Below are 19,299 nucleotides of genomic sequence, written 5' to 3'. Positions count from 1 at the left end.
AAGAGGTTGATATCCAGGATATACAAAATACTGGTTAAACTCCACAAGAAGAAAACATCCAACCCCATCCAAAAATGGGGCAATGAAATGAATAGAAACTTTCTCAAAGAAGAAATCCGAATGGCAAAAGAGCACATGAGAAAGTGCTCTACATCATTAATCATCAGGGAGATGCAGGTCAAAACCACAATGAGATACCATCTCACACCTCAGAGACTGGCCCACATTCAAAAGAACAAAAGCAACCAATGCTGGCGCGGATGTGGCGAGAAAGGGACACTCCTTCACTGTTGGTGGGAATGTCGACTGGTTCAGCCCTTCTGGAAAACAGTATGGACGATTCTCAAAAAATTAGAAATTGAGCTCCCATTTGACCCAGCAATACCACTCCTGGGAATATATCCCAGAGAGGCAAAAATGTACAGTCGAATTGACATCTGCACTTGTTTGTTCATTGCAGCACTCTTTACAATAGCCAGAAACTGGAAGAAACCTGAATGCCCAAGAACAGATGACTGGTTAAAGAAACTTTGGTACATCTACACAATGGAGTACTATGTAGTTGTTAGAAAAGATGAAGTCATGAAATTTACATACAAGTGGTACAACATGGAAAGTGTCATGCTAAGCAAAATGAGTCAGAAAGAGAGGGATAGACATAGAAAGATTGCATTCATCTGGGGGATATAAAGTAACAAAGTATGAGATAATACCCAAGAATAGCTGAGATCAGCACCAGGAGGATTACTCCATAACTTAGAGGCCAGCCGGGTATCCTAGAGGAAAGGGCAGTTCAGATAGAGAAGGGAGCACCAAATAAAGGATGTTTGGAGGATCCTCCCAGGAGGGGAGATGCATGTCGAAAGTAGACTATGGACTGAACATGTTTGCCACTCAATGCCTCTTTTGCAGACCACAACACCCAAAAGGAGTTAGAGAACACAGGGGATTGCCCTGCCACAGAGGCAGGGGGGGATGGGGGGATGGGGTGGGGGGGATATTATCCATGGTGGTTGAAAATGGGCACTGGTGGAGGGATGGCTATCTGATCATTGTATAATCAAACCCAAGCACAAAAAATTGTAAATCTACAACTGTACCTCATGGTGTTTCACTAATAAAAAAAAAATTATAAATGCCCACAAATGGTCTCCCAGCACTGCCAAGAGTCATCCCTGAGTTTAGAACCAGGAGGAAGCCTTGCGCAACACAAATGTGGCCCAAAACCAAAATAAAAATTTAAATATAAAATATAACATTTTTATATCAAATAGATCATGATCACGATCATGCTGTTGTTAAAATTTTTAAATCTAATAAGCAAAAAGATGTAAAATTCTCACCACAATTTCCCTATTAATACTTTGACTTGTACATTTTCAGAAACTATTCCTTAATAATATGTATGATGAACCTTAAAAAGAAAATCTTATTTTTCATTTTGTCACCATGAATTACAGAGTTTTTCATGACTGGGTTTCAAGCATACAATATGTCAACACCAATTCAGTGTTGACAATTCAGTGTCCACTTCCAGTGTCTACTTCTCCAGTATCCACTTTCCTCCAACGTACCCAGTTTCCCTCCTCACCCTGTGTTTATGACAAGCACTTTTTTTTTTTTAATTATAGATGCTGTAATATTTACAGCCCTGTTACTGATAAGGCATAATGCTTTCCCACCTTCCAGCACTGCACTCCTCAGGCCAGTGACCATTTCCCTTCTCCATTGTCATAGGGTTCTCTTCCCTGACCCTCCCTTCACCACCCCACTGGCAAGCTTCCTGTTCAATGCCAATTCTCCTGCTCTTCCTTTTATTGCCTCTGGGCATGGGTTTCTCCTCTACTTTGTCTCTTTATATCTCACTCTGTGACCTCGAACTCCAGGCTCAATGAACCCAGGATCAGAGATCCTCTGCCTGCTCCCAGCAGCCCGGCAGACCTCCATTACCTCCACTACCTCCACTACACGGCCGCCGACACACTCTAGGACGCTTTCCGGACACATCATAAAACACTTAATTCAAGATTACCGCGCCATATTTGATTGCGTTGAAATGTGGTTTGAACTATGGGAACACCTGCAAGGACAATTAGAGGCCGCCCTAATAGCCTCTATCCCTCTCGGAAAGCCTGGCAAGCTACCGAGAGTGTTCCGCCGACATGGCAGAACCTGGCAAGCAAGTGTATTCAATATGCCCAAACCAGTAAGTACAATGGGTCTCATTCCCCTGACCCTGAAAGAGCCACCAATATGGCAGCGTTAAGAAGGATGAGGAAGGAGAAGCTGATAAAATCTCAAGGCTGACCTAGGCTGTCACGATGAAGAAAGACAAAAATGACTGTCTGTACTTTCAATGCACGTATGCTTACATCGGATTCATCCATCTGATGGTGCAAGTGCAAAAGATCAAGCACATCATTGGTCTGACCGAGATGAGAAGGCATCAAACACATCATGCCATTTTCAACACTAGAGAAGAACTATTCCTCGGAACATGGGACAAAAGAGGCTTCAGTGATGTCAACACAAGCTTGGCCATAAACATTCATTCATTTGAATGCCTAACAACCCGAATTGTTCTTATAATACCAAACATCAGCCAAGTAGCACAAATGCTGGACGACTTCGACCATGAGTGTGGAAAGGTCGGATTACAGCTGAATCTCACGAAGACAATGTTTATGAGAAACAATCTCGTTCCTGACGTTCCATTCACTCTCAATGGGACGAACATCTCCTAATGCAACAGTTATGTGTACCTAGGTCGAGAACTCAACATGACAAATGACCTGGCACCTGAGTTGCTCAGGAGGAAGAGAGCAGCTTGGAACGCCTTCAAGAACGTTGAAGAAATAGCTAAAAGGACAAAGAACCTCCAGCTCCGGGCACATCTCTTCAATTCCAATGTTCTTTCTGCATTAACATATGTCTCAGAGACCTGGGCCCTACGCAAACATGATGAGAACGCTATTCTGGTCTCCCAAAGAGGAATCAAAAGAGCTATGCTTGGAGTCTTTCGCTTCACTCAAATCTGAGAAAGAATCTGGAGTTTCGACCTCTGTCGATGGTCAGGAATGCTGTCTTGTTTTCCAAGGCATCGAAAATCAGATTGGCTGGATACGTAATGAGATTTGGAGACAACCATTACCTGGACTAGAACCACTACCGACTGGATTCCACGGGACGTCAAAAGATTGCGTGGCCGCCCACCTATGAGATGGTCAGACTTCTTCGTCAAGACCCTGAATGATTGGTTTGAGGCTCTTGTGTTCCTAGAACGAGCATACGCCATTGGACTACATTAGTGCACGACAGGGATGAATGGAGATGTTATTGGCGCCAGCTCAAGCAAATCAATGAGTAATGGGATGTCAAGTGATCAAGTGATCTCTCACAGATGAGAAATACCATTGGTGTCTCTCTACTGAGCAAAGTCATCTCTGGCTCCATTCATGTGGCAGCAAATTGTAGAATTTCATCTTTTCTTATGACCATGCACTATTTTACTGTGTATATGCAGCAGAGTTTGTTTATCCAGTCATCTGTTCTTGGACACTAGGTCTTATTTCCAGACTTGGGCTATTGTGAATAGTGCTGCTATGAGCATTTGCCATCCCTAACCAGTTGTTTAGGGTTTCCTGTGCTTCTCTTCAGAAGTTTTCTGGAGAATCACCAGCCTGTGTGAGGGACATAGGCAGCTAGTGGAAGAGGGCCCCAGGTAGGGCTACAGTGCTAAATCTGCAAAGCCAGGTGATCAGTGGGGCAGTATGCAAGGCATTTGAGATGACTGCTGACCTACTATTATATAGTTGCTGAACTTATAACACAATTTTTAGGTAAAAAGGGATTTTGTTCAATATAACATTTTTAAAATTTTAATTTAATTTTATTATTTTTTAGAATTGTTCACAATAATTTATTACATTCAATATTCCAACACCAATCCTACCACCATTACACCTTCTCACCATCATTGTTTTGAATTTCAACACCACCACCCAAATATGCCCCAAAGGTAGCACTGTAGCACTGTAGCACTGACCTCCCATTGTTCACCAATTTGCTCGAGCGGGCACCAGTAATGTCTCCATTGTGAGACTTGTTGTTATTGTTTTTGGCATATAGAATATACCACGGGGAGCTTGCCAGGCTCTCAGAGAACAAGAACTAGACAATAAGAGGTTGCATGGCTGCAAATGCAGCCTCGCACTTCCTAGAGCTTGGTTTTATAATCTCTGGATCTTGACTGTTGATGGGATTACACGGCGAGGGAATAGTTGGTGGGTGTAACTGTCTAGGCACTGGAAGATGGGGGATCTGGGTAGAGGAAGCTCAGTCCTGATCCGAGCAGGCTTGGAGATCTCAGCCCCAGTCCCACACTCCTGGGTTCCTCTGCTGGTTCCTTCACGCATGAGGCTTGTCCAAGTATGCGGAGAGTGGTCTTGAGCATGGCTGTGGGTTCCAGAGGTCTTCAGCTGCTGGGGCTCTGCTCAGGACAGGGAGGGAAAATCAACCCGCCCCCCTCCAAGGGGCTCTGGGGAAGACAGCCAGGCACAGGGGCAGGAGATTCTGGTTTTAATAAAAAATAAATTTCAAAGAAATTGATCAAACAGGGGGCTGGAGTGATAGCACAACGGGTAGGGCATTTGCCTTGCACGCAGCCAACCCGGATTCAATTCCCAGCATCCCATATGGTCCTCTCAGCACCGCCAGGAGTAATTCCTGAGTGAATGAGCCAGAAGTAACCCCTGTGCATCTCCGGGTGTGACCTTTTAGGTGTGACCTTTTTTTAGCAAAAACAAAACAAAACAAAACAAAGAAACTGATTAAACTTTCTTGAAATTCATCACGATCACAGTCATCCTGCTGTTCATCGATTGCTTCAAGCAGGCACCAGTAACATCTCCTTCATCCTAGCCCTGAGAAGTGCTCTTTCAGGGTTAGGAGAATGAGACCCATCATTGTTACTGGTACTTGACATATTGAGTATGCCACAGGGAGTTTGCCAGACTCTGCCATTTGGTAGCCTGCCAGGTTGTCCAAAGTAAGAACGAGAAAATAAGACGTTGCATGGCCGTGAATGCGGCAGCGCACTTTCAGGAGCTGGGTTTTATAGTCTCTGGTCTTGGCCGTTGATATAAAACTCAGCTCCCAGAAGAGAACAGCACAGAGTCTCCTGCCCCTGCGCTTGGCTGTCCTCACCAGGGCCCCTTGGAGGGGGCGGGTTGAGTTTCCCTCCCCACCCCCAAGCAGATCCCTGGCAGCCGAAGACCTCCACAACCAGCCACAGCCATGCTGTCCGGACAAGCCTCATGCATGAAGGAACCAGCAAAGGAACCCAGGCATGTAGGTCTCGGGTCAGAGATCTCCAAGCCTGCTTGGATCGGGGCTGAGCATCCTCTACCCAGATCCCCCATCTTACAGTAGGCAGGCGTCACACCCACCAACTGCCCCCGGTGCCAGGTAATCCCATCAATGGCCAAGACCAGAGACTTAAAATTCATATGGAATAATAAACCCACATGAATAACTAAGGTAATTCTTGGGAAAAAAGAAGATGGGTGACATTACCTTCCCCAACTTCAACTGTAATACACAGCAGTAGTAATTAAAACATCATGGTATTTGAATAAAGACATACCTGAAGACCAATGGAACGGGGTTGAATATCCTGACATACACCCTCAAATATATTATCATTTAATCTTTGATTAGGGAGCAAGAAATATGAAGTGGAGCAAGGGAAGCTTCTTTAACAAGTGGGGCTGGCAAAACTGGACTGCTACATGCAAAAGAATGGACTCAGACCTCTATCGAATGCCCTGCACAAAAGTCAGATCAAAATGGATTAAAGACCTCAACATTAGACCCAAATCTATAAGGTGCATGGAAGAAAAGGTATGCAAAACCCTCCATGAAATTGAAGTTAAAGGTATCTTCAAAGATGAAACAACACTGATCAAGCAAGTGGAAGCAAAGATAACTGGACTACTTTAAACTAAGGAGCTTCTGCACCTCAAAAGAAAAAGTGACCAAGATACAAAGACAGCCTTCATAATGGGAAAGTTTATTCACCCCAAACCTTCTATCTAATAAGGGGCTAATATCAAATATTTACAAGGCACTGTTGAACGCTACAAGAAAAAAAATCCAACCCCATCAAAATAAAAGGTGAAGAAATGAACAGAAACTTTTCTCAAAGAAGAAATTCAAATATCCAAAAACCACAGGAAAAAAGGCTCTTCATCACTAATTATCAGGGAAGTTCAGATCAAAACAACAGTGAGAATCATCTCACACCACAGAGATTGGCACATCGAAAAGAACAAGAACAACCAGTGCTGGAAGGGATGCGGGGAAAAAGGGACTCTCCTTCATTGTTGGTAGGAATGCCAACTGTTCCAGCTTTTTTTGAAAACAATATGGACATTCCTCATACAACTAGAAATTAAGTTTCCATTTGACCCAGCAATACCTCTTCTGGGAATATATCTTGTGTGCTCAAAAACACACAGAAGAAATACCATCTTCACTCCAGTTTTCATTAAAGCACTATTCACCATAGCCAGAATCTGAAAACAACCTGAGTGTCCAAGAACAGATGACTGAATAAAGAAACTATTTTACATCTACACGATGGAATATTATGAGGGAAAATGAAGTCATAAAATTTTCCCATAAATGAATAGACATAGAGAGTACCATGCTGAGTGAAGTGAATCAGGAGAGGGACAGATATAAAATGACTGCATTTATTTGTGGTAGATAGGTAGATAAATTGATAGATATTAGAAGACTAATATCCATGACTAGGGAAAACATGGACTAGGAGAATTGGTCAATGATTGGAATCAACCACAAGGGTGTTTGGGGTGAAGGGTAGGTAAGATAGAGAAAGAACCAGTATGAAAATAAGAGCTGAAAATTGTCATGTTGGACAAGAACTGAGTGTTAAAAGTAGGTCACGGTCATGGTCACGGTCCTCCCATTGTTCATCGATTTGCTCGAGCGGGCCCAGTAATGTCTCCATCGTGAGGCTTCTTGTTACTGTGTTTGGCATATCGAATACGTCACAGGAAGCTTGCCAGACTTTGCCGTGCGGGCGAGATACTCTCCGTAGCTTGCCAGGCTTCTCCGAGAGGGGAGGAGGAATCAAACTCGGGTCGGCCATGTTGGCTGCGTGCAAGGCAAACGCCCCACCGCTGTGCTATCGCTCCAGCCCTTATAAGTAGGTAAAGGGATATATATCTGATAACCTTTAGTTATGTGTATTGCAAATCGCAATGCCTGGAAGGAGATAGATGATAGATAGATAGGTAGATAGATAGATAGATAGATAGATAGAAGCATCTACTATAGAGGCAGGCTGGGGGGGCTGATGGGAGGGAAAATGGGGACACTTGTGGTGCTGGGAAATGTACACTGGTGGAGGGATGGGTGTTGGAACACTGTATGACTGAAACCCAATAATGAACAGTGTTGTAAGGGTCTATCTCACAGTGATTCAATTAAAAAGAAATTAAGATAAATAAATGTACTTACTTAGTTATTCACTTTAAATCATTGTTTTTTAAATAGATGTAGACAATGATTTTAGATCATCGTGAGAGCAAAGAAATGAATACTAGGTCTAGGGAGACGCTCAAGGCACCAAGTCTGATTCCTCACATGCAGGGAGCCTACACTTATCTCTGGGTGTGGCTCCCCCTGCTCCCAGTGTTGCTGACCCCAGGAACCAGCCATCAGGCTCAGGCTCAGTATTGTCAGTAGAGGCCTGGTCCAAGTCTTGCTTGGGAGTTTGAAAACATAAACATAAGAGGCACTGATTTTAGATGACTATAGCATCCTACCCTGTGCCTGACTGTCCTCGTCAGGGCCCAACAGCTGAAGACCTCCAGGCCCCAGCCAAGGCCATACTGGGACCACTCTCCACACACTTGAATGAGCCTCACGCATAAAATAACTGGCAGAGGAACCCAGGTGTGTGTGACCCGGGGCTGAGATCTCCAAGCCTGCACGGTTTGGGACTGGACCTGTCAGTAGCTAGACAGTTACACCCATCAACTGCCGTGTAACCCCAACAACGGCCAGGATACAGAGACTATCACAACAAGCTCCCGGGAGCTCGCGGCCGCATTTGCAGGCCGCGCGACTATTTATTTACTTTTCTCTAAGTTTTCAGGGTACCTTTAAATATCCCACTCGCATGGCAGAGCCTGGCAAGCTATCCGTGGTCTATGCCAAATAGACCAAATTGATATGCCAAATCCAGTAATAAATGGATCTCATTCCCCTGACCCTGAATACGGCAGAGTCGAGAAGGATGTGGAAGGAGAGGATGATAAAATCCCAAGGCAGAAATAGGCTGCCAAAATGAAGAAAGACAAAAATGGTCGTCTGTACTTTTAATGCTCATACGCTGGCATCTGCTGCATCCATTGAAGACCTGATGGTACAAGCGCGAAAGATCAAGTACGACATCATTGGTCTGACCGAAACGAGAAGACATCAATCACATCATGCAGTTTTCGACACTGGAGAAGAACTCTTCCTTGGAACATGTGATAAAAGAGGCATCGGTGGTGTCGGTATCCTTGTCAACATAAACTTAGCCACGAGCATTGATTCATTCGAATGCCTAACAACCCGAATCGGATGATTACACTTGAATAGATGTGGCTCACTACCGGAAGTTTCTATCTTTGTTGTCTATGCACCAACATCCAGTTATGGTGAAAGAGAAACTGAGAAATTCTACATGGAGCTGGAGAAGTTCTATAAAGAAGATCACACCTTCTACAAGATCATTGTCGGTGATTTTAATGCCTAGATAGGACCAAGAAGATCAGCCGATGAACTCCACATCGTGACCCATGGTCTAGAATGGAACGAACAGGGTGACAGACTGTCTGAGTTCATCATGTCAACCAAGACCTTCCATGGTAACTCACAGTTCCAAAAGGCTGAATCTAAACGTTGGACATGGGAGTCTCCCGATGGACGGTTCCACAATGAAATAGACCACATCATATTCAATCCGCAGTTTTGCCTAACCGATGTTGCTGTTGTCCCAAAATTCCAAACGGGATCAGACCACCATCTCCTTCGTGCAAAATTCTACCTCACAGAACAAGGAGAAAAGAATGCAAGGTTTAAAAAGAGAACTCCCAGAATGACCACCAACTGGGAGCTCTTTGGCTCTGTTGCAGCAACATGGGAAGATGTTGACAACATTGATGAGGAATACGATCAAATGATTCAGCACCTCCATTATTGTGCGAGGAATGCCAAGAGAGAGATAACCACAAAAAACCGCCTTTCTTCGAACACTCTTGAACTTATTCGCCAACGTGGCTTTGCACATGCCTCAGGCAACCACAAACGAACATCCGAGCTGGCAAAACAATGCAGAGAAGCCATCAAGGATGACCTCAAAAACAGGAGAGCAGCAGTGCTGGTAGATGCGGCAGAAGCTGGGAAAAGCATTCGTAATGCCCGCCTGTCCTTCACCAACTACAAGACCAAGTTGATTGCCCTCCGACATCATGATGGATCTATCACATCTTCCAGAAGGGCAATGGAGAAGATTATTCATGACTTCTACTCAGATCTCTTTAATAGCCACGTCCACTTGCCCACATACCACATACCACATGATGGATATGTCGTTCCCAATGTTCTCCCTTCCGAAATCCAACATGCCATCTCGTCGGTAAAGAAACAAAGAGCACATGGCCCAGACAAGATCAGACCTGAACACCTGAAGAACTTACCATCAGTAATCATCAATACACTGGCTCGGCTCTTCACACGCTACCTGTCTGAATGCAAGGTTCCATCCCAATGGAAAACCAGCAGGACTGTACTACTATACAAGAAGGGAGACATTCACGACATTGGCAACTATCGCCCAATCTGCCTATTGTCTGTCATCTACAAACTGTTCACTCGAGTCATCCTGAATAGGATTAGCAGAACACTAGATGAAGGACAACCATGTGAACAAGCCGGATTCCGAAAAGGATTCAGTACCATAGACCATATGCACACGATTACTAAGCTCATTGAGGTTTCTTGGGAGTTCAAGATGCCGCTCTGTCTAACGTTCATTGATTTAAAGAAGGCCTTTGATTCTGTTGAGACAGAAGCAGTCATGGAAGCCCTAGCCAATCAGGGCGTACAAACTCAATACATCAGGATCCTTCGTGAGCTGTATTGTGGATTCACTACCAGGATCTCACCATTCTACAAAGAAGTAATCATCCGTATCAAGAGAGGGGTTCGGCATGGTGATACCATTTCACCAAAACTCTTCAGTGCCACCCTCGAGAACATCATGCGACGACTGGAATGGGAAGGAATGGGAGTGAAGATAGATGGTCGGCAACTACACCACCTCCGCTTTGCTGATGACATCGTTCTAATAACACCAAACATCAGTCAAGCGGCACAAATGCTGGCCGACTTTGACCGTGAGTGTGGAAAGGTCGGACTACAGCTGAATCTTACGAAGACAATGTTTATGAGAAACAGCCTTGTTCCTGACGCTCCATTTGCTCTCAATGGAACCACCATCTCCGAATGCAACAGTTATATATACCTAGGTCGAGAAATCAACATGATGAATGACCTGGCACCTGAGTTGTGCAGGAGGAAGAGAGCGGCTTGGAATGCCTTCAAGAGCCTTGAAGAAATAACTAAAAGGACAAAGAACCTCCAGCTACGAGCACATCCCTTTGATTCCACTGTTCTTCCTGCATTAACATATGCCTCAGAGACCTGGACCCTACGAAAACAGGATGAGAAGGCTATTTGGGTCTCTCAAAGAGGAATCGAAAGAGCTATGCTTGAAATGGACTTGTGTTGATCCGCGCCACCAAGCCTGCCCGGAGGGGGAAGGGCGTTGACCAGCCCGCCCGCTCCTCTCTGGAAAGAAAGATGGCGGCCGCACGGGAGCCTTGTGGAAAGCAGGTTTGAGCCGGGCTCGGGGGGGGAGCGGCGGGGACCTCATGGGAAGGGGGGCTCTGTGGGCCGTCCCCCACGCCCCACCGAGGTCGCCAGCTGCCCCCCACGAGCGGCTCTCCGGCACGGCCACGACTCCAGGGCACAGAAACCAATCTCTTAACTAGCTAACTTTTAATAGAAATTCTTCCAGGGTCAATAAGTAAAATAGCAGAAATTTAAAACCGCGCGGCCGCTATCGCGGCCGCGCGACATTATTTTATTCTTAAACCAAGTTGTAGAAAGCAAATCATTTCACAACGCTGTTTCAGCATGTCTGATTGGGGGGGGGGGGTGGGTCGTAAACTCTAAACAATAATTGTGCATCTTCTATCGAAATAATCTATCTAGTCAAAGTAGATAGAGTATTAACTAGAACTCATCTGCCTCACAAGAATTGGGAGGGGTGGAAGGTGGGGGTCTATTGGGGTTCGGGGTTAAAAATGAGTATTGGCAAAGGGAAATGTGTTCGGTATCTACATGACTGAGACCTAAACCCGAAAGCTCTGTAACTTTTCCCACAGTGATTCAATAAATAAATAAATTATAAAAAAAAAAAAGAAGCATAAAAAAAAAAAAAAGAGCTATGCTTGGAATATCACGATTCACTCAAATGAGAGATAGAATCCGGAGTTCTGATCTCCGTTAATGCTCAAGAATCAGGAATGCTGTCTCATTTGCCAAGATATCAAAAATCAGATGGGCTGGACATGTAATGAGGTTTACAGACAACCGCTGGACTAGAGCCATTACTGATTGGATTCCACAGGACATCAAAAGATCACGTGGACGCCCACCTACAAGATGGTCAGACTTCTTCGTCAAGACCTTGAATGATCGGTTTGAGGCTCTGCATGTTCCTAGAACAAACAGATACCATTGGGCTACGCTAGCACACAACCGGGATGAATGGAGACGTTACTGGCACCCGCTCGAGTAAATTGATGAATAATAACGGGGATTAAGTGATTAAGTGAAGTGATAGCAGTGAAAGATGAATCAGGGAGAAACGAGTGAGTTCAGATACTAGGGTGCAGGGGCTGAAGTGATAGCACAGCGGGGAGGGCATTTGCATTACATACGGCTAACCTGGGTTGATTCCCAACATCCCATATGGTAACCTGAACACCACCAGAAGTGATCTCTGAGTGCATAGCCAGGAGTAATTCCTGAACATTGCTGAGCAATCCCAAAACAAAGCAAAAGAAAATAAAACAAAAGAACCAAAACAGAGACTGGTGCGCAGAATGCCTTACTCCAGTCCTGAGTTCTCCAGCTTTGCATGGCCCTCCAGTACCTCCAGATGGTTCTGGTTGTCCCAGCTCCATCAGGCTGAGATATGAAATATTTTATATGTATATATATATATATCACTTAATCACTTAACTTCCTGTTAGTCATCGATTTGCTCGAGCGGGCACCAGTAACATCTCCATTTGACCCTGTCTCGTGCTAGTGTAGCCCAATGACATCTGTTCACTCTGGGAACATGGTAAGGTAAAGGTAAAGGCCCTCCCGTTTATCATCGATTTGCTCGAGCGGGCCCAGTAACATCTCCATTGGAGATTTTGTTGTTACTGTGTCTGGCATATCCAATACTCTCAGTAGCTTGCCGGGCTCTCCGAGAGGGGCGGAGGAATCGAACTCGGGTCAGCCATGTTGGCTGCGTGCAAGGAACATGAAGAGCCTCAAACCGATCCTTCATGATCTTGATGAAGAAGTCTGACCATCTGATAGGTGGGCAGCCACGCGGTCTTTTGACATCCTGTGGAATCCAGTCGATAACAGCTCTAGTCCAGCGGTCATCTTTAAATCTCATTACGTGACCGGCCCATCTGATTTTTGACACCTTGGCAAATGAGACAGCATCCCTGATTCTTGATCGTCAACGGATGTCAGAACTCAGGATTCTTTCTCTCATATGAGTGAAACGTGATATTCCAAGCATAGCTCTTTCAATTCCTCTTTGGGAGACCTGAATTGCGTTCTCATCCTGTTTGTGTAGGGCCCAGGTCTCTGAGGCATATGTTAATGCAGGAAGAACAGTGGAATCAAAGAGATGTGCCCGGAGCCGGAGGCTCTTCGTCCTCTTAGCTATTTCTTTGATGTTCTTGAAGGCATTCCAAGCGACTCTCTTCCTCCTGCGCAGCTCGGGTGCCAGGTCATTTGTCATGTTGACTTCTCGACCTAGGTACACATAGCTGTTGCATTCGGAGATGGTCGTTCCGTTGAGAGCGAATGGGGCATCAGGAACGAGGCTGTTTCTCATAAACATTGTCTTCGTAAGATTCAGCTGTAGTCCGACCTTTCCACACTCACGGTCAAAGTCGGCCAGCATTTGTGCCGCTTGGCTGATGTTTGGTGTTATTAAAACAATGTCATCAGCAAAGCGGAGGTGGTGTAGTTGCCGACCATCTATCTTCACTCCCATTCCTTCCCATTCCAGTCGTCGCATGATGTTCTCGAGGGTGGCACTGAAGAGTTTTGGTGAAATGGTATCACCATGCCGAACCCCTCTCTTGATATGGATGATTACTTCTTTGTAGAATGGTGAGATCCTGGTAGTGAATCCACAATACAGCTCACAAAGGATCCTGATGTATTGAGTTTGTATGCCCTGATTGGCTAGGGCTTCCATGACTGCTTCTGTCTCAACAGAATCAAAGGCCTTCTTTAAATCAATGAACGTTAGACAGAGCAGCATCTTGAACTCCCGAGAAACCTCAATGAGCTTGGTTATCATGTGGATATGGTCAATGGTGCTGAATCCTTTGCAGAACCCGGCTTGCTCGCATGGTTGTCCTTCATCTAGTGTTCTGCCAATCCTATTTAGGATGACTCGAGTGAACAACTTGTAGATGACCGACAATAGGCAGATCGGGCGATAGTTGCCAATGACATGTATGTCTCCCTTCTTGAACAGTAGTACAGTTCTGCTGGTTTTACATTGGGACGGAACCTTGCATTCAGACAGGTAGCGTGTGAAGAGCTGAGCTCAAGTATTGATTAGTACTGATGGCAGGTTCTTCAGGTGTTCAGGTCTGACCTTGTATGGGCCGGGTGCTGTTTGTTTCTTTACCGACGAAATGGCGTGTCGGATTTCAGAAGGGAGAACGTTGGGAACGACATATCCATCCTGTGGAATTTGGTATGTCGGCAAGTGGATATGGCTATCGAAGAGATTTGAGTAGAAGTCATGGATAATCTTCTCCATTGCTGTTCTGGAGGATGTGATGGATCCATCAGGACGTCGGAGGACAGTCATCTTGGTCTTGTAGTTGGCAAAGGACAGGCGGGCGTTACGAATACTTTTCCCGGCTTCTGCTGCATCTACCAGCACTTCTGCTCTTCTCTCTTTGAGGTCTTCCTTGATCGCACCTCTGCACTGCTTTGAGAGCTCGGACGTTAGCTTACGGTTGCCTGAGGCATGCGCCAAACCACGTTGGTGAATAAGCTCAAGAGTTTTTGAAGACAGGCGTTTTTTTGTGGCTATCTCTCTCTTGGCATTCCTCGCACATTCATAGAGGTGCTGTACCAGTCAATCGTATTCCTCGTCAATGTTGTCAACAATGGCATCTTCCCATGTTGCCGCAATAGTGCCAAAGAGCTCCCAGTTGGTGGTCGTTCTGGGAGTTCTCTTTTTAAACTTTCCAACCCTTTTCCCCTGCTCTGTGAAGTAGAATTTTGCACGAAGGAGACGGTGGTCCGATCCCGTTCAGAATTTTGGGACAACAGCGACATCGTTCAGGCAAAACCGTCGATTGAATACATGTGGTCTATTTCATTGTGGAATCGTCCACCAGGAGACTCCCATGTCCAATGTTTAGATTCTGCCTTCTGGAACTGTGAGTTACCATGGATGGTCTTGGTCGACATGATGAACTCAGACAGTCTGTCACCCTGTTCGTTCCATTCTAGGCCATGGGTCCCGATGTGAAGTTCTTCAGCTGATCTTCTCGGTCCTATCTTGGCATTAAAATCACCCACAATGATCTTGTAGAAGGTGTGGTCTTCTTTATAGTACTTCTCCAGCTCCATGTAGAACTTCTCAATTTCTCCTTTATCATAATTAGATGTTGATGCGTAGGCAACGAAGATAGAAACTGCCGGCAGTGAGCCACATCTATTCAAATGTAAACGTCCGATTCGGGTTGTTAGGCATTCGAATGAATCAATGCTCATGGCCAAGTTTGTGTTGACAAGGACACCAACGCCTCCGACACCTCTTTTATCGCATGTTCTGAGGAACAATTCTTCTCCAGTGTCGAAAACGGCATGGTGGGATTAGTGCCTTCTTGTCTCGGTCAGACCAATGATGTCGTACTTGATCATTCGCGCTTGTACCATCAGGTCCTCGATGGATGCATCTGATGCTAGCGTACGTGCATTGAAAGTACAGACAATCATTTTTGTCTTCCTTCGTTGTGGCAGCCTAGTTCGGCCTTGAGATTTTATCGGCCTCTCCTTTCTCATCCTTCTCAGTGCTGCCATGTCAGTGAAGACTTCAGCGTCAGGTGAATGAGACCAGTTGTAGTTACTGGTTTTGGCACATCGAATACACAACGGATAGCTTGCCAGGCTCTTCCGTGTGGGTGGAATACTCTCGGTATCTTGCCAGTCTTTCCGAGAGGGATAGAGGCTTTTGGGGAGACCTGTAATCGCCCTCATAGGTGTTACCATATTTGAACCCTATCAAATATGGTATGACAATTCCGGAAGATGGGTATTTAGTGTCTTATGATGTCCAGAAAGCGTCCTGGAGTGTGGCGGCGGCTGGGTAGTGGAGGTAGTGTATATATATATATATATATATATATATATAATGCATACATTATATATAATGTATTGGGGGCAAAGGGATATAGTTTAGTGGCAGAGCACCTCTCTAGCTGGCATGAGGTGACTAGTTTGAGTCCCAGGGTTACTCTGAATGCTGGGTACAATCCCAGTGGCACTGCCATTTGTGATTTGCTGGTGCCACAGCAAAGTGTACAATCTCCTGTGCACCGAAGCAGACTTCCAGCTTTCCTGTCATGAACCCAACAAGAGGGACGAGAAGGGGGAAATGACACACACACACAACTGTGTGCTGCATAGATCCTCAAAACATAAGGAGAAATGCAAATCATATAAATTATATTGAATCTTGGAAGAGAGTCACAAGCTGCAGCGATGCCTCCGGATTCCAAAGTCACCATTCAGTTAAACATTTAACTCCAGCTCTGTCAACCTATTTAAAATTTTGAATTCCTGGAGCTACATCTCATTCTTTAAGCCACTGATGTACCAGGAGTAGCATACCACATTTGATGGGGTGTAAAGTAGAAGGTAACCGGTCTTGATAATGTGTGTGTATATAATATATATATGTATATATATATATACATATATATATATATATATTAGCACACAAGGCCCAACCTGGAACAGTGGAACAACGTGTTAGTAATCTGTTATACAAAAGCTTAATGTTTCCAGGGTGAGGTACAACAATCTTCACTCACTTTCCTCTAAGGAAACTTGTTTGGATCATTTTTAGTGGATTTTTTGTAACAAACAATACAAAATAATTTATTTAAGATCTAACTTTGGGGGGCTGGAGCTATAGCACAGTGGGTAGGGCATTTGCCTTGCACGCAGAGGACCCAGGTTTGATTCCTCCATCCATCTCGGAGAGCTGGCAAGCTACTGAGAGTATCCCGCCCACACTATCCCGTGACAGTGCTAAAACCTTACCTGAGTTTCCTCTCTAGAACTTACACACAGCAGTGGTGCTGCTGTGGGGATCGTCTGCTCTCAGCTCCGGCTCAAGGGGTCCTGGTGGTACAGGGATGCGTAAGGGCTTCAATGCTGGGACAAGTGTGCGCTCAGTCCATCGCACTCTTGCCCCCTGGCTCTTAGCGAGTTCACTGCCTGTGACGATTTGCAGAATTGTGAGCTATGAAGTACGGCAGGGCCTGCGCTGTCCTAAAAGGGAAGCCACCTTCCCCATGCACCTATGGGTCAGCGGGGCTCAGGTCTGCTGGCAGTGATTGGGAAGGTGCGCTCAGGGACGGGCTGTAGCTCATGAACGTTATCTCGGGTTCGTGCTCTTCTTGGAGGGTGACTTCCTTGACAGCAGATGCTGTGCTGGCGTTTGATGTGGCCCTTGGAGACCAAGGGTTGTGCGGGCTGGATGTTGACACTGATATCAACCAGAGAGCCATGATGGAGCCGTATGGACGAATGGGTGAAGATGTGTGGATATGCCATACAATTAAAATTCAATTTTCTTTACCTGTAAATATCAATGAAAACAAAAGATTATTCTTTTCCTATAAAAAATTAGCCTCTTTCTTTTGAGTAGCTTGACAACAAGGGCCTTTTAGTTAGAATTTTAATATTCCTTTATTAGAAGTATGCTTTATAATCAATCCTTTAAAGAACATTATAAAATCAATACTTCATAGGATTTTTATAACCACTATGATTTTCTTTTATTCAAAATTATTTTTTTTTTGCTTTTTGTTTTTGGGTTACACCTGATAATGCTCAGGAGTTACTCCTGGCGATGCTCTAGGACCATATGGTAAGCCAGGGATCAAACCTGGGTTTGTCACATGCAAGGCAAATACCTACCGACTGTACTATTGCTCTAGCCACTATTTAAAACAAATTGAACTGGACTTTATTAAAAATTTTAATCTAACTTGTATAATCTCACTCTCTTAGTTGTTTTGTTTTGTTTTATGTTTGGACCACAACCAGTGGTGCTCAGGGTTTACTCCTGTTCTGTGCTTAGGGGTCACTCCTGATGGAGCTTGGGGGGCTACTTGGGGTGCAGGGCTTCGAACTTGGGTCAGTCACATGTAAGGCAAGCACCTTTCTGTTGTACTATCTCTCTGACCTCATGTTACAATTATTTTTATGATCACTGTATCACTGTCCTCCCATTGTTCATCGATTTGCTCCAGCGGGCCCAGTAACATTGTGAGACTTGTTTCTGTGTTTGGCATATTGAATGTGTCACGGGGAGCTTGCGAGGCTTTGCCGTGCGGGCAGGATACTCTCAGTAGCTTGCCGGACTCTCCAAGAGAGGTGGAGGAATCGAACTCGGGTCGGCCTGTTGGCTGCATGCAAGGCAAACGCCCTACCCGCTGTGCTATCGCTCCAGCCCATTTTTATGATATCTCGCCATTTTTATTTTATGCATGTTTTTATGGGCCGGAGCAATAGCATAGTGGGTAGGGCATTTGCCTTGCACGCGGCCGACCTGGGTTCGATTCCTCCACCCCTCTCGGAGAGCCCAGCAAGCTACTGAGAGTATTCCGTCCGCACAGCAAAGCCTGGCAAGCTATCCATGACACATTCGATATACCAAAAACAGTAAAAACGAGTCTCACACTGGAGATGTTACTGGTGCCTGCTCCAACAAATCAATGAACAATGGGCGGACAGTGCTACAGTGCAACATGTTTTTATCATTATTTCATGTACTGATATTGGTTTAAAAATTAGTAATTATAGTATTCGTGCATAATTTTAGAAATCTATTTTTTCACTTACAAAGGATTTCTGTAAACATTTTTGTTTTTTTTTTGTTTTGGAGCAACACCCAGTGACGCTCAGAGCTTACCACTAGCTCTGCACTCAGAAATCACCCCTGGTGAACCTCAGGAGACCATATGCAGTGCAAGGGATCAAACCCAGATTGGCTGTGTGCAAGACAAGCATCTTACTTACTGTCCTACCCTCTGGATTTCTTTTTACTTTTATCATTAATTTTTATGCCCCCTTTTCTTTGGGTGGTTGCTACAATGTTTGAGGTCATATATGCATCCTCATCAAGCAATTCCCACCTATTAGCACTTACTATGTGCCAGGTACTTCTTCTATTTTATTTTATTTTTTGACTTTTGGGCACATTTTTTAAACTTCATAGCATTATGCAGTAGAAGTTACTCTCTTTTCTTTTTTCATGTGTGCAGTAGGGGTGGATGGGAGACTACACATGACTTAGTGCTCTGGATTGTTCTCAGTGGTACTCGGGCCACTACCTGATGCCAGAGATTGAACCCAGGTTGCCACTGAACTCTCTTTCTCTCTCTGACTCCATAACTGTTTTATACAAAGGGTCCTACACATGAAATTCCTTACATAAGACAAGACTAAACAGTGACAGAGCCACATTCACACACAGCAATTAGTATGATTCCAGAGTCTAGTCTCTTCCTCCACTCCGTCTTCCACAATTTACAAAGTTGTTGATAATAGAGTTTCAAGCATCCAGTGTTCTGATTTCAAGCACCCCCACCA

The sequence above is a fragment of the Sorex fumeus genome, unplaced genomic scaffold (genome assembly GCF_029834395.1).
Source record: "Sorex fumeus unplaced genomic scaffold, SorFum_2.1 ptg000037l, whole genome shotgun sequence".
Lineage (NCBI taxonomy): Eukaryota > Metazoa > Chordata > Mammalia > Eulipotyphla > Soricidae > Sorex > Sorex fumeus.
Note: the sequence above shows the minus strand (reverse complement) of the source record.